Consider the following 14,932-nt stretch of genomic DNA (forward strand, 5'->3'; position numbering starts at 1 on the left):
AACATTGAGATACATGGTTTTAAAATTCTAGTAAATCGAAAACTCGTCTGAAATTCATGAATCTTGACATGATATCATGGAACGGCAGCGACATGCCGTGGTAAAAATATTGTCCCATTTGGGGCAGGTGTGGGTATAAGCTTCTCGCAAACCAGAGCTTCTCTCACAACAAGCCTGATGGTTTCGGTAGGGCACGTGCCACCTTGGGGGACGAAACGACATCCGTTGCCTCTTCTTACTTTCAAAATGTTTCTTGTGTCAACATAAAACAACACGAGTGTTGTGTCAATTTTCGGGATTTTTCGGGGTTCGCTTGGACATTTTTATACATTAACTGAGTTTTCTATGCATTCATGTGCATAATTCAAATTTGAACTATAGGCACATGCTCTAATGCATATAAATTAGTTGAAAATTCAAATCTGTGTCCTTGGTTGCATGCTTACGTCCCATGCAAGAAATGGGAATGAATGTCAACACTACAAAAAAAGACACATCCGTGACATTTTGGGCCGAACAATAAAAATTCTGTCATACATATGACACTTCTATGACGATAATTGTGACAAAACCCGGTATCATCATAGATGTGGTGGGCTCCTACTTCTATGACAAAAAATCATGACAGAAAATGGGCTTTTCGTCCTGGGTGGGCCGGAGACGCAGCTGCATGACATTCTTTGGGCTGTCCATGACGGAAAAAACCGTGGTAGAAGCGAGGGCGAGGAAAATGTCGGGGAGTTCCCCGTTACGGTGGGAGGTCGGGGGCCGAGCGATGCACGTTTCTCTCGTACACGTACGCACGTGTGTGCGAGGCGTTGGCTCTAACTGAACCCGAGCGAGGCGTTGGGCTCTAACTGAACCCGAGCGATTGCACTGCAGGCTACGCGTTACTGAATCCGAGCGATCGATCGGTGGTTGTTAATTGAACCCGACCGAGCGATTCCTTCGCTACTGCTGCTAACTGAAGCCGATCGATTGGATGAACAGTGAGTGTTGCGGGGGGTTTGGATGAACAGTGAGCGGTGGCGTTGCCTCTGGATGAACAGGACCCTGTGGTGTGGAGGACTGGATGAACAGTAGACAGTGGAGGGGTGCCCGTGGAGGGGTGGTTCAACAGTAGCCGGTGGAGTAGCGCGCGGTGGAGGCTGGATGAACAGGAGCCCGTGGAGGCTGGAGGAGGTCGACGGTAGCCCGTGGAGGCTGGAGGAGGTCGACGGTGGAGATGAACAGTATCCCGTGGAGTCCCGTTTTGCGGTACGCCACACCCCTCCCGATGAACAGGACCCCCATTTCGACCGTAGCGCTCCAACACAAGTCCGTTTCGTCCGTTTTGCGGTACGCCACACCCCTCCCGATCTACAGGACCCCCGTTTCGACCGTAGGAGATCTGTTTCCTCCGTTTTGCGGTACGCCACACCCCTCCCGACCAACAGGACCCCCGTTTCGACCGTAGGAGGTGCGTTTCCTCTGTTTTGCGGTACGCCACACCCCTCCCGATCAACATGACCCCCGTTTCGAACGTGGCCGGTCGAACACAAGGCCGTTTCCTCCGTTCTGCGGTACGCCAGGCCTCGTTTCCATCGCCTGTTCCGTCCAAGCCCTCCCAATGAACACGACCACGCATTCCGTTCTGACCCAGCCGGTTGGCTCCCACGCGTTCTGTTGCCTCCCGATGAACACGACGCATTCCGTTGCCTCCCCATGAACACGACGCATTCCGTTGCCTCCCCATGAACATGACGCATTCCGTTACCTCCCCATGAACACGACGACGACGCTGTTTGTCCGTTCTGACCCAGCCATGTACACGAGCCCTGGCCGTACGTATGCGCGAGTAGGCGTTCGAGACCCCGCCCGTATGTACGTACGTGGCCGTATTTTCTTTCTTGCACCCTGGCCGTTGTACGTACGTGTACATGCTACGTGTGCGCCTCTACTACGACACGTGCGCGGCTCTACATCGACCAGTATATATGTACGTACACGTTCGCGACCAGAATAACAACACTACGTACGGTTCGACCAGGTGGGTCCCGACTGTCAGGCACTTCCTTGCGTGCGAAGATGTAGCTGGTGGGTCCCAGCAGTCAGGGGGGCGAATCATTTTTTTTGCCCAGACGCACTTCCTTGCGTGCGAAGATGTAGCTGGTGGTTCCCAGCAGTCAGGGGGGCGAATCGTTTTTTTTGCCCGGACGCACTTCCTTGCATGCGAAGATGTAGCTGGTGGGTCCAAGCAGTCAGGGGGGCGAATCATTCTTTTTGCCCGGACGCACTTCCTTGCGTGCGAAGATGTAGCTGGTGGGTCCCAGCAGTCTGGGGGGCAAATCGTTTTTTTTTGCCCGGACGCACTTCCTTGCGTGCGAAGATGTAGCTGGTGGGTCCAAGCAGTCAGGGGGGCGAATCATTTTTTTTGCCCGGACGCACTTCCTTGCGTGCGAAGATGTAGCTGGTGGGTCCCAGCTGTCAGGGGGTGAATCGTTTTTTTTGCCCGGACGCACTTCCTTGCGTGTGAAGATGTAGCTGGTGAGTCCCAGCAGTCAGGGGGAAATGTTTTTTTTGTGAAATACAGTGGCCCGTCCGGTGGGTCCCAGTTGTCAGGTGGAGGAATCATTATTTTCCGCATAATAAGGAGGCACTTCCTTGCTGCGGCCGTGGACCCAGCTGTCAGCCTCTCCACGTACAGTCCACGTCCGATGGAAGTCGTTCCTTGACCACGTTGACCAAGCCGCACCGAGAGCACCACGGCGGTGGACGACGGTGAGGCCTAGGAAGGGGACGACGCGGAGCCGGGGAAGACGCGGCAGTGGAAGCCCGCGTGGAGAGGAGTATGAGGGTTCACTGGTTCGGCTGCGGTGTGAGGCTGCCGTCGCCGCAGGGGCTGGCCAGCGATGGGAATAGTAGGTGGTGGTGAGGCCTCCGCGGCAGCACAGTCGGCCACAGGAGGCAGGAGCATGCGGCACGACCGGCGCAGCTTTGGGCGGCTGGAGCAAGAAGACCAGAGGTTGAAGAAGCACTAGGGCCGTTGGATGGACATCGTACGGTCACTGGAGCTAGAATCGTTCATATTGACTAAGTTGACAACGCCCTCCGTCCCCGTCAACTTAGTTGGCCCGCAAGTCATCCTCCCACTATGGTGGGTCCCAGCTAGCAGGGGGGTATTCATTTTTTTGTGCGTAATAAGGTGGCACTTCCTTGCGTGCGAAGATATAGCTGGTGGGTCCGACATGTCAGCGGGGAGAATGTTTTTTTCGCGAAATACAGAGGCCCTTCCGGTGGGTCCTAGCTGTCAGGTGGAGGAATCATTATTTTGCGCGTAATAAGGAGGCATTTCCTTGTGTGCGGCCGTGGACCCAGCTGTCAGCCTCTCCACGTACAGTCCACGGCCGATGGATGTCGTTCGTTGACCACGTTGACCAGGCCGCGCCGAGAGCACCATGGCGGTGGACGACGGCGAGGCCTAGGAAGGGAACGACATGGAGCCGGGGAAGACTCGGCAATGGTTGCCCACGTGGTGGGGAGTACGTTGGTTTACTGGTCCGGCTACCGTCGCCGCAAAATAATAGGAGGTGTGGGTGAGTAGAGGAATGGTCTGGCCAGCAATGAAGTAGGGTGGGGCGGTGCGGCCTGTGCGGCAGCACAACCGGCCACGGGAGGCGGGAGCAGGCAGTCCCACCGGAGCTGGCTTGGGCGGCTGGAGCAAGAAGATCAGATATTGAAGAAGCAGCACGGCCGTTGGATTAACATCCAACGGTCACTGCTGCTAGAATCGTTTGTGGACTAAGTTGACAAAGCCAAAGTACACGTCAACCTAGTAGACCCACAAGTCAGCCTCCAAATCTGTCCCAAACAGCATGCAGCCCGAAATTTCTAGCCAGATTCAAATTAATTTTAAATCTAAATATACCTTAATTTAAATTCAATGAAATTTTACCCGCACAAAAACAATGAAATTTAAAATATCAAAATCCGAAAGAAAACAGTATTTTCGAACTAATTGCCTGTTTGCTGTATTTTTTTCATTTTACAGCCCATTTATTATTACTTATAGCCCATTTCTTATTACTTATAGCCCATTTTCTAGGCAAAATGCATCCCTCCTCGTCTTGAAAGATTTCCGGCCCAGCAGGGCGTAGAAGAGCAAGTAGGCCTATGTTGGTTATTCTACAAAAAACAAATTAGCTGGCTAGCCATTTTTCAGAAAGGAAAAAAACAAACTGGGCTGGTCATGTGCTAAACATATGAAATAAAAGCCTGGGCTGGACGGGCCACGGGTCCCGCACAACCCAGTTGATACCCTTCTCCGTCCCGAAAAAACAAAATTACTGCGCGCGCTGCTGGGTCCCTACTGTCATCCTCACCATGTACAGTCATCTCCTTATTCCTCTCGGTTGTTGACCATGTTGACAACACCGGAGGGCGGCGCCGCGGCGAGCGAACCAAGGCGGAGGACGATGGTGAGGCCTCGGACGGGAACAAACAGGAGCCGGGGAAGATCACAGCCAGCCGTGGGAGGCGGGAGCGGGCGGTCCCGCCGGCGCTGGTTTGGCTTTGGCGGCTCGAGGAAGAAGAGACTAAAGAAACACGACAGACGTTGAATGTCAATCCAACGGTCAAGGTTGGCACAATCGTTTGTTGACTAAGCGGACACCAAGTAGCATACTTTTTTATATATAGGAAGAAAACTGCGAGGAAAATGTGTTCGTCTGCCGTCCTCCTCACAGGGAACGTTCGCCACATAAGTGACTAGCACCCTTGGTTTTCAACCGAGAGGTCTTGGGTTCGAGTCCCAGGAACTCTCAATTTTGTCCTCCTTCCTTCCTCGCAAAAAAGGGAAAGAAAATCAAAGACTTGGGAAGGCGTACAGAACAAGCTAGTGTACCAGTAAAGAGACGTTTCCGAGTTTTAGAAAAAAGAGAGACGTGCTCCTGTAGCTGGTTCAAATCCAAACCTAGACTATGACTATATATGGTGCTATGCTACTCTGCAATTAATGAAACTGACATATCCAACGTTCGCTTCTCCTCTTATCTACTTACTCTTCCTAGCATCAGAAGCACTGGCCGCAGCAACCATGTCCGCTGGCTGCTCGTCCACCTGCTCTTCAGCAGGCAACAACCAGATATGTGCCAAGTCGCCACCCATACCATCGCCTGTGGGTCTCATCACACCCCCGCCGGCACGCGCACCGCAGCCGATTGCTCATCGCAACCCGCTGCCGTTGGTGTGGTGCCACTGCTGCAAATCACGCAGAGTCATCTGTCGCATCTCAACCACAATCCTCAACCCTGGCCGAGTCTTCTACAAATGCCCGAATCATGGGGTAATAATATGTTTAAGTGTTGTTCTGCTGCTTTCAGTTGCTGTTTTTTTAATAGTTTGGTTGATGATCTTCCAATTTGATTCGTGCAGGAAAGGGAAGATTCGTGTGATTTGTGTTTCTGGGAAGTTGCTGATGTGGGGGAATGCAACTACGCTGATTATTTGGTTAGCCGAGGAATCCCAATACCAGCAGGTTGGGGTGTTGGACAAGTAACTGAAGGAACGACAGAAGAGGAAGATGCAGAGCAGAAGGTTAAAGATGCAGTTCCTCTGATCATGGCCAAGCAACAGCTGCTGAACGGCCTTGACAGCAATGAGGAGATGAAAGAGCTTGTGAAGATAATGGGCAAAATCGATGTGCTCTGTAGGATGATTGTCTCTTTATTTGCAGTGTATGTAGCACTCGTGATGTATTCAGTGGCTACGACATGAGCACTTTGCTGAAACTAGTAATGAATGAAACCTGTGTAGTAGGCTGGGCGTAGTGTTGTGAACATCTAATGATTTCTATTAACGGAAATCAAAGGGTATCCCCTTTTGTTCATAAATAAATAAATAGCAGAGGCCCTGTCGGGTCAGCTTTGTTCTCATTCGAAGACGTCGAGCAAATTGCAGTCCAACAGCAAACTATGTCATCAAATTCAAGTTTCACAGCCAAATATGAGTACAACTAAACAACAATGTCATCATGTTTTAGTTGTCATACAATCACCAAACACAAATCAGCATACAACAAGTGATGTTCTCACAGCAAAATACTAAACAACATGTTCATCAGGTTTCAGTTGTCATAGCAAACACAATTTCACATAGTAGATAAAAAATGCTTTCTGACAGGCAAATACGACAAAAGCAATGTAATTCCGCAGCAGCAGCGTCAACATCTTCGCCATGTGTATCAGTCTGAATCATAATTCCCCACGGTGTCATTTTCTTCTTTGTCCTCAACGTCCTCGAACGTTGGCTTCTTCTTGATCAACTCTTGTATGTCCATAGCACGATAGGCAATCTTTTCGCCGGCGTCATTGACGTGATGGTTCTCAAAGATATTAGGAACATCTGTGTTATCTTGTAGATCAGGAGCAGTGTAAGCATCATCTTGTTGTGCAACTTCATTAAACGAATTCCTCTGCTCAAACCTTTGCAATACTCTCCAGTCATCGCTACGTGCAAATGTGTCTTCCAAGAAAAATATCTGTGTTGCTTGATTTGCCAAAATAAAAGGCTCGTTGGTCTAGTACGCCGCCTTGACATTGATGGATTTGAAATAATCATCAGCTCTGGGTTTTGCGATCCTAAAAAATAGGTTATACCAACGACAGCACAACAAAACCACACACCGATGATCCTCGAAACTGGAGATATACTGCAACTGAACAATGTCTGTTATGTTAGCATACATTTCAGTTGTCTCCTTGTCATACGTATCCGTGCTCATGATGGCACTGTTTTGGGTCTTCCTGCCTTCGTCTCGTGCAAGGGTGTTGTAGCGCACATCTCCAACAACGCAAGATTCATAATGTCTTACCCGAGTATCAGGACCCATTGCTAGTGAGTAAAGGGCATCATCAACTGCCTGCCCATCCTCCCGCATCTTCTTAACCTATGGTTAGAAAATAGACCAGCTGATCATCTTATGTACTCAATATATTAAAAAAACTGACAGTGCACTTCAAAAGCTTACATGGTTCTTGAACCATTTCGCAAATCCTGCCATAACCAATTTGTCAATGTTTCTTGGATTTTGCGGCAGTAACTCCTCTTTGTAGATGCTGCACAACATAGTGATCGCGTCAAACATCTAAATATATAAGAATGTGCTGCAAGTTTAGTAGATTATGATGTATAAGCTGCAGTACCGCACTTACTTGATATAAGGTAGTATCTCAGGACAGTTATTCAACACATACCAAACCATTTTGTCCAAATCTTTAGGTTTGTCCTCTTGTCGACTCTTCCCTGTAACTCAAACAGAATAATCGAAAACATTGAGCCCGGGATTGTCTTCACCCACCTCTTTGCTAAGCTGATCAGCTATTTCAATGTATTTTGAGCAGAATGTCAACGCTTCTGTAGCAATGTAGGCCTCTGCAATGGAACCCTCGGGCCTAGCTCTGTTCCTAACATAGCCCTTGAAAGTGCCTAGCCGCCTTTCAATAGGGTACATCCAGCCATACTGTACTGGACCTCTAAGTAGTGCCTCATCAGGTAGATGAACAGCCAAATGCACCATCACATCAAAGAAGGCTGGAGGATATATCTTCTCAAGGTCGCATAGGATAGTTGGTATCTTGTCTCTAAGACGCTCCAAAGCATCTATCCTGATATTTCTACTGCAGAGTTCCCTGAAGAATTGTCCCAACTCTGCAACTGCTCTATATAAGTCAGGCCGGCCCAATCCTTTAAGGATAACAGGTAAAACCCTTTGAAGTAGGACGTGGCAGTCATGAGTTTTCAACCTTTGTACCTTGTTTCCATCTGCACTGACTCTCCTTTCAAGGTTGGAAGCAAATCCATGTGGGAATCTCACACGTAACAGGACCTCGCAGAATTCTTTTCTTTTTACCTTGTCCAAGACGTACACAGCTGGTGCCATATCCCGTGGTTTACCTTCATCTTGTACCTGCAAATCCTTTCTGATACCCAGGTGTGTCAAATCAATCCTAGATTTTAAGGTATCTTTCGTCTTGCCTTCAATATTAAGAAGTGTGCCGATAATGTTGTCACATATATTTTTCTCGATGTGCATCACATCAAGATTATGCCGCAGATCCAAATCTTTCCAATACTCCAAGTCCCACAAAGTGGACCTGCGGGTAAACAATAATCTCTCTTCTGCCCTGCCACGCTTCCTTTTCCCGCTACCATTACCAGGATGGTTTCCTGGTGTAATATGCCTGACCTTCTCCAATTCCACTTGCAACTCATCGGTGGTGAGCCTCTTTGGCACATCATGGTTTTCATGCTTTGCATTGAACACATGTCTTCGGTATTTTCTAGGATGCGGCTTGTCCTTGGCAAGGAAACGACGGTGTCCAATGTAACAGATCTTGCTAAGTATTGCGTATGACAGCGGATTCCTGTCACAGCGAACACATGCATTGTAACCATGTGTCGTTCGTCCCGACATAGTGCCCAAAGCCGGATAATCATGGATGCACTAAATTATAACAGCACGCAGAAAGAAATCAGCTGGTGGGCTGCTATATAGGTCTCGAGTGAGAACACCCTTCCATAGATGTTGAAGTTCCTCCACAAGAGGCTCCATGAACAAATCAAAATCCTTTCCAGGACTTTTTGGACCTGGGATGAGCAAGGCCATCATGTAGTTTGATTCTTTGGTGCAGACATTTGGAGGCATGTTGTAAGGGATAAGAAGCACTGGCCACATGCTATATGTGGCGCTCTGGTGGCCAAATGGGTTAAATCCATCTGAAGCTAACCCAAGTCTAATGTTTCTCGGGTCAACAGCAAACTCTTTGTGTTTATCATTGAAGCTTTTCCACTCACTACCATGAGATGGATGGCTCATTACATTCTGATCTATGTACTCCTGGTTCCTAGAATGCCACAGTACATCCTCTCTTGTTTCAGCATCATGAAACAACCTCTGCAATCTTGGTGTAATTGGAAAATGTCTCAGAACATTATGAGGAATCCTCTTCACAGCATCGCCATCTTTCCATCTTGATGATTTGCATTTCAGGCATTCACTTAAGTTGGCATAATCCTTCCGGAACAGAACACAATTATTCTTACAAACATGGATCATATCATATCCAATTCCAACTGCACGAAGGAAATTCTTCATTTTACTGTAGGTGTGTGGCAGCTCAGACGCATCTGGGAAAGATTTGCAGAAAGCAGCCAACATCGCATCGAATGATTTGTTGGTCATCCGCTCAGATGTCTTCACCTGAAGAAAGGTGACCATAGCTGAGAATACTGACAGCTTATTTCCTGAGGTGACAGCAACGTTGCATTGTTCCAACATGCGGGCCCACCGTTTTTCTTCTGCAGGTGAAAGTGCACGGAATGCACGAGCATTTCGTAGCATTGTTTCAATGTTGGTCAAACTCACTGGCTCCGCCACCACCACCTCCTCCTCCTCCTCTTCCACCGGAGCATCAGGCAGATCAAGATGGTGATCTGCTGCTTCCACGTAGTCAATAACATTGACGTTCACAGCTTCACCTTGATGAACCCACCTAGTATATGTGACCGACATCCCATACAAGTGTAGATGATTTTGCATAGTTGACTGGGGTCTTGTAACTGAATTCATACAACTGCTACATGGGCAGAGCACATCTGATTTCGGACCACCGTACTCAGCTCTGATAAAGTTCATGAAGTTTTCAACCCCCTCGACATATGCAGCGGAGAATCTTCGAGCAGAAGTTATCCAAGTCCTGTCCATCTGTTAGACATACAAATTAGTTCTTCTACTAGATATTACAGGAAAAACATATATGCTTTTTTATGAAGTCCAGAAAAAAATACCTAGGTCGATGTCTAAAGCTATGGTGTCACGACCGGTCTTTCAATAAAATAGTTATTGAGAGACCAATCCCTTTTACGGACCAGTAAGGAAGAATTCCTTCTCACTGGTAGACAATATCTTGGTCACAGAAGAAAAATACCAGGAGTACTGAATATAATACAAGGTTGAGCGGAGACTGCCCAACAATTTATTACATGCACGCCGATAAAACAAGACGGCGGATAGGGTGGCATAACTACCAACTCACGATAATAACGGTGGTGGAAATATCACCACGAAGCGAGTGATATGACTCCTGAAGACTACAGCTCTTCGAGCGTCGGAGTGAGGCTCGAGGAGACTTATTGCGGGTGGCGGAAGCGTATATAATACAAGTGACCAATATCCGGGATCGCGCAGGACTGACTGGGACTCCTCTAGGCGTCGGACGCGCTATCAAACTCTTCATCCAAGAGATCGCCTTCGTCAACATCTGGCCAAATCAACAAGCCAGGTGAGTACTATGAAAGTACTCGCAAGACAGTTCGGACATAAGATATAACAAATGTAAACATGAAGCGTATGAACAAATTAACCAGTGCGTTCAGACATAGAGATAGTACATACTGGGTGCCAAACGAGGGTCTGAATGACTCCTCGAGAGGAAACTGCAAGAATAGTAATACTGGTGCCAAACGAGTGTCTGAATGACTCCTCGAGAGGAAACTGCAAAAATAATAATGCCACAGTCGGGCGTCGGGGCGACACCACATAAAGGGCTTATAACAAAAAAATAAAGGCAGTGCGTGCCACAGTCGGACGTCTGAGCGACATCACATAAAGGGCTTATATTTAAAGTAAGAAACAAAAACACGCCACAGTCGGACGTCTGCGCGACGTCACATAAAGGGCTTATATTGTAGCTCAATAATTCAGTAGCTCGAGATTATAAATTATTACAAGTACGAGACAAATATAAGGTTAGTCCATCCACAATAATAATAATTTAACTGAGTTTACCACTTGAGCTTGTTCACCGGGGACAAGTTTTCCACGCGGATAGATATGGATATACTGATTACACTACTTGATCATGGATACGATGACTTGGAAGAATTTGACTCTGCAGAGTTTGTACTTAACCACAGCCAACGGATTTCAGTAGTCACGGGGACTAGTTCCGTTTACGGTGTTTTGGAAGAAACACGTCTAACCAGTACACACCCATTCAACATTCCGAAGCCAGGGATCACCCTCGGCAATGTTCAAGAAAATCCTTGAGACGGGGAGGCTACAACCTCGCGTAGCATGGGATCAAATTTCTATACGCGCGCTCTAAGGGGGTGCCCCCCCTCTCGGTCCCAACCGGAAACACCCATGCCCCCTGACTGGATGACTGGCTTTAATCCTGGGCCAAGGAACCATCATCCCGGCCCCTCTGTTTGGTGTGTACACGGAAAGAGGTTACCAACTTACTAAACCGCATCCTGGCAAATGAAACATGTGGCAGCACGGAGGGGAAAAGAACGATAACGTGACTCCGTCCACGTTAACGTCGGAATTCGTCGGATGACGCAAGGCTGGTATGCTACAACAGTACCACCTTGCTGCCCTTCATGTCACCACATGATTAGGCCATCTCTCACCAGAGATCATCGCGACTTCGGAAAAAGCGGGTAGTTGCCTCACAAGCAACGAGGTACTCACTGACACTCATATGCCACGCACAAACTGTCACGCAAACATGCAAAACACCTATCATATCCAAGGTTCAAACATGCTTGCCTGGTTCGGAGAAGTCGGAGTCTAGCTCGGAGAAGTTCGCGGCTCCGTCACCCCTTCCGGAACCTACGGCATAACGAAAACGGGCACTAACGTGAAAACCAACGCGTTCATAAAAATTTCTCCAAATTATTTCCAAGTAAATCCCATAAAAAACTAGACAAAATTTTAAGACTGTCAGAAAAAGAATCACTCAAAAATCCCTATTATTAAAAAGTTATAAAGGTTTCTGTCCAGGGACTCATCTGTAATGAAACAGAAAAGTTCCAGGGTTTAAACTGAGAAAACAGAAAACGCTTTGGAAAGAAATGCGCCAGCTAAAGAGAGAAAACGTATTTTGCCCGAAGGCGCCAACAGAAAATGGTTCGAGGGGGAATAGAACAGAGGCTGACATGGGGGTCCACATGTCAGGTTCAAAAAGCTCGCCGGCGCCCGAAGACTGTGGTGGACGCCGGCGTCGAACCACGGCGAGTCAGGAAGATCGGAGGGTACCAAGAGCTTTAGCGTGTCCTTCCGCGTCGGTGGGTGGTGGACTCGACCGACGGAGAGCACCACGTCGACGGCGACACTTTCTCCGGCGGACGGCGGTTCGGGTGATGGTGGGGAACTCCGGTGGTGAGCTGCAAACCTCGAATTGAAGCGCGGGTCAGAAGAGTGGATGCATCGGGAAGCTACTGGCAAGAGATGGGAGGCGGAGGTGCACGCACGGGGGCGAATCGAGCTGGATCCCGTGGCGGGTCGCGGCGGACGGAGTCGAGGAAGGAGACCTCCTCGGGGCTCTTCCAGTGGCTAGGCGTGCTCTAGGTGGAGTCCAGAGGTGGTGTGGGTTCGAGTTGAAGCTCGGGGCCTCTATTTATAGGCGGATCGAGGGGGTGGCCGTGAACGGAGAATCTCCGGCGAGCGATTACGGCGAGGTAGTGGTTGAGCAGGTGGTTTGAGTGGCCAGGCAGCATCAGTGAGGTTTACTGGTGCCGTTCCACTAATAAACTGAGTTGGTCTTGGCGTAATGGCGTCGGTCCACGGTGGGGTGGCCGCACGGGCACGTCGGCGGCAGAGAGCGCGCTCCGCGCCCAGCGGTTCACGACGAGGGTGGCAGCGCGTTCTGGGGAGTGGAAGGCCACGCGGCGAGCTCCGGTGGCTTGGGCGGCGCTGGGTGGCGCCGTCGGCGCCGCGCCTCTCTCTGGCGGCCGCAAAGCCGCCGCTGGCGTCGGTCACGGGGCGGCGCACCTCCTCCTGCTCGTTGCCGATGTCCGCAAGCGTCCAGGCGCTCGTGCAGTGCAGGAACAAGGGGGAGGGGACGGGGAGCAAGGCGACATCAAGGCACTGTCGAGATCGACAACAAGTTCTGAAGAAAACGACAGTGTACTGAAACTGTTTCTGAACTTTACTGAACTTGACATTGACAATGCACTACAGGTGTTCGACAGAATGATTTGGCAATGAGAAAAAAATTTCCTCGGGCTGGGACTTGGTGAGGTGACCACTCAATGTACCCAGAGGCTGCCTGATTTTACTTGGAAAATTTGGAGAAGGATTTGAATGAATTTCACCAAATTTGACAAATCTGGTCCAAACTTGTAGCAAGTGTAGTTTGAAAATTTTGAACTGAAGACCAGTGGATCTTCATGGATCTTGGTTGAGGGTTCAAAGGACTAGGAAGGGGAGTTGGTTTGGGGGCAAAAATCAAAGCAGAGATGGTAGCTCCTTTGTAAATCTCCAAGGGCTAGAATAGAAGACAGAAATTTATTTGATAAGACTTAAATGGAAAATAATTATATGGAGAGGTACAACTTGCTGGATTTGATGCAAAACATGATCCAAAGATGAGGGAAGGTTTAGGAGAGTGGATTTGCACTAAGGCCATGGCAAGAGGGAATTGTTGAAAGTGGTAAAGGATCATTCCAAAAGCCATAGTGCAAATTTCAAAGAGATTTTCATAAGGCATTTTTCTCAAGTGAAAAGTATTTTGTCTTGAGTCAAAATAAAAAGGCAAGGACCTCCAAGACCAAAAGCAAGTCTTGGGTGAATCCAAAATAAAAAAACTCTTGCCAAAAAAATATATTGAAAGGGAGGTTTCTTTGGAAGAAAAATTTAAATCACCTCCCTCAAGTCAAATAAAATCTTTTGAAAAATCCAAATAAATTTTTGGGTGTCACATATGGCAAGATATTTGGACGAGCAGATCTAAGTAACGAAATATATGTAAAGCTAATTTCAGCAAACAGATTTGAGTGCTAAATTATGGCAGGCTGTTTCAGCAGTCAATGAGGCCGAGCACACAACCATCAAACTATCGAAGGCCATCGCGGCAACAAAGATCGAGTATAAAACGGTGTAGAGCTATTTCACCTAACAGATTGGCTACTAGACCATGGCAATCTACGTCACAATAAATATATGGCAGGATATTTTAGCAACTAATCAGCCTTGGCATGCCATCTCAGCTAAGCAGATTGAGTGCAGAATAGGGCAAGGAAGCTTCTTAAGCAGAGCATATTGACAGTAAACTACTTCCGCAAACAGTGAGATTAACAGCGTCTATCAGCTAACATTCAGCGCTACACCGACATGAACGGGGCCTCAGTCTAGAATGTGCATACCGTGGGAGAAGCTGACCGCCGTGCGTCTCCACACGAACGTCGCCAGCGGTGGCGGCGCTGACCGCCGTGCGCCTCCACAAGAACGTAGCCAGAGGTGGCGGCGCGGCTAGAGGACGGAAGTCTACGAGAGCGTACTGTGGGAGCGAGAGGATCGCCGTGCGTCCCCTCGACGAACCGCGGCGCCGACGTATCGGCGCGGCGGGGAGGGCGGCTTTGGTGGAGCGAATGGAGTGGAGGGGGGCGGGGGGGAGGGGGTTTGGGGAATAATATTGGCTAGTTGGACGAAGGGCGGTTGAATCGGATTTGGGGGGAATTTTTGTGTGTGGGGGGAGGGGAGGATTTTTGCGCGGTGGGCGGGGGGAGTTTGGCGCATGGTCGGTTTCTCCAAGTGCAGTCCCACGTGTCAGTGAAGAGGCAAGCCGAAGCGCGTTCCGTTTGCGTGAGCCGTGTGCAGGACCGAACGTGTGTGGGGTGCAATGCGACCGCGACAGGAGTGTTGTGAGTGTACCACCTTTTTTCCTTTTAAACTAGGTGCTTCGCCCCCTCAAAAAAAATTGTTGCTTCGCGCGATCCGTCGATACTACTAGTAGTAATCCGGTAATCCCGACTAAAACGGCGCGGCCGGGTCTTTTCCCACGCGATATGCTGGGAGGTTGGCTTAGTTGGGTTTTTTAGGACGAGTAATGCTACACCTACGTAATCCCAGTTACGTAATTAACGTAATGTGAAACGTGTGAGCTGTTGA

This window comes from Aegilops tauschii, chromosome 5, assembly GCF_002575655.3.
Source record: "Aegilops tauschii subsp. strangulata cultivar AL8/78 chromosome 5, Aet v6.0, whole genome shotgun sequence".
Taxonomy (NCBI): Eukaryota; Viridiplantae; Streptophyta; class Magnoliopsida; order Poales; family Poaceae; genus Aegilops; species Aegilops tauschii.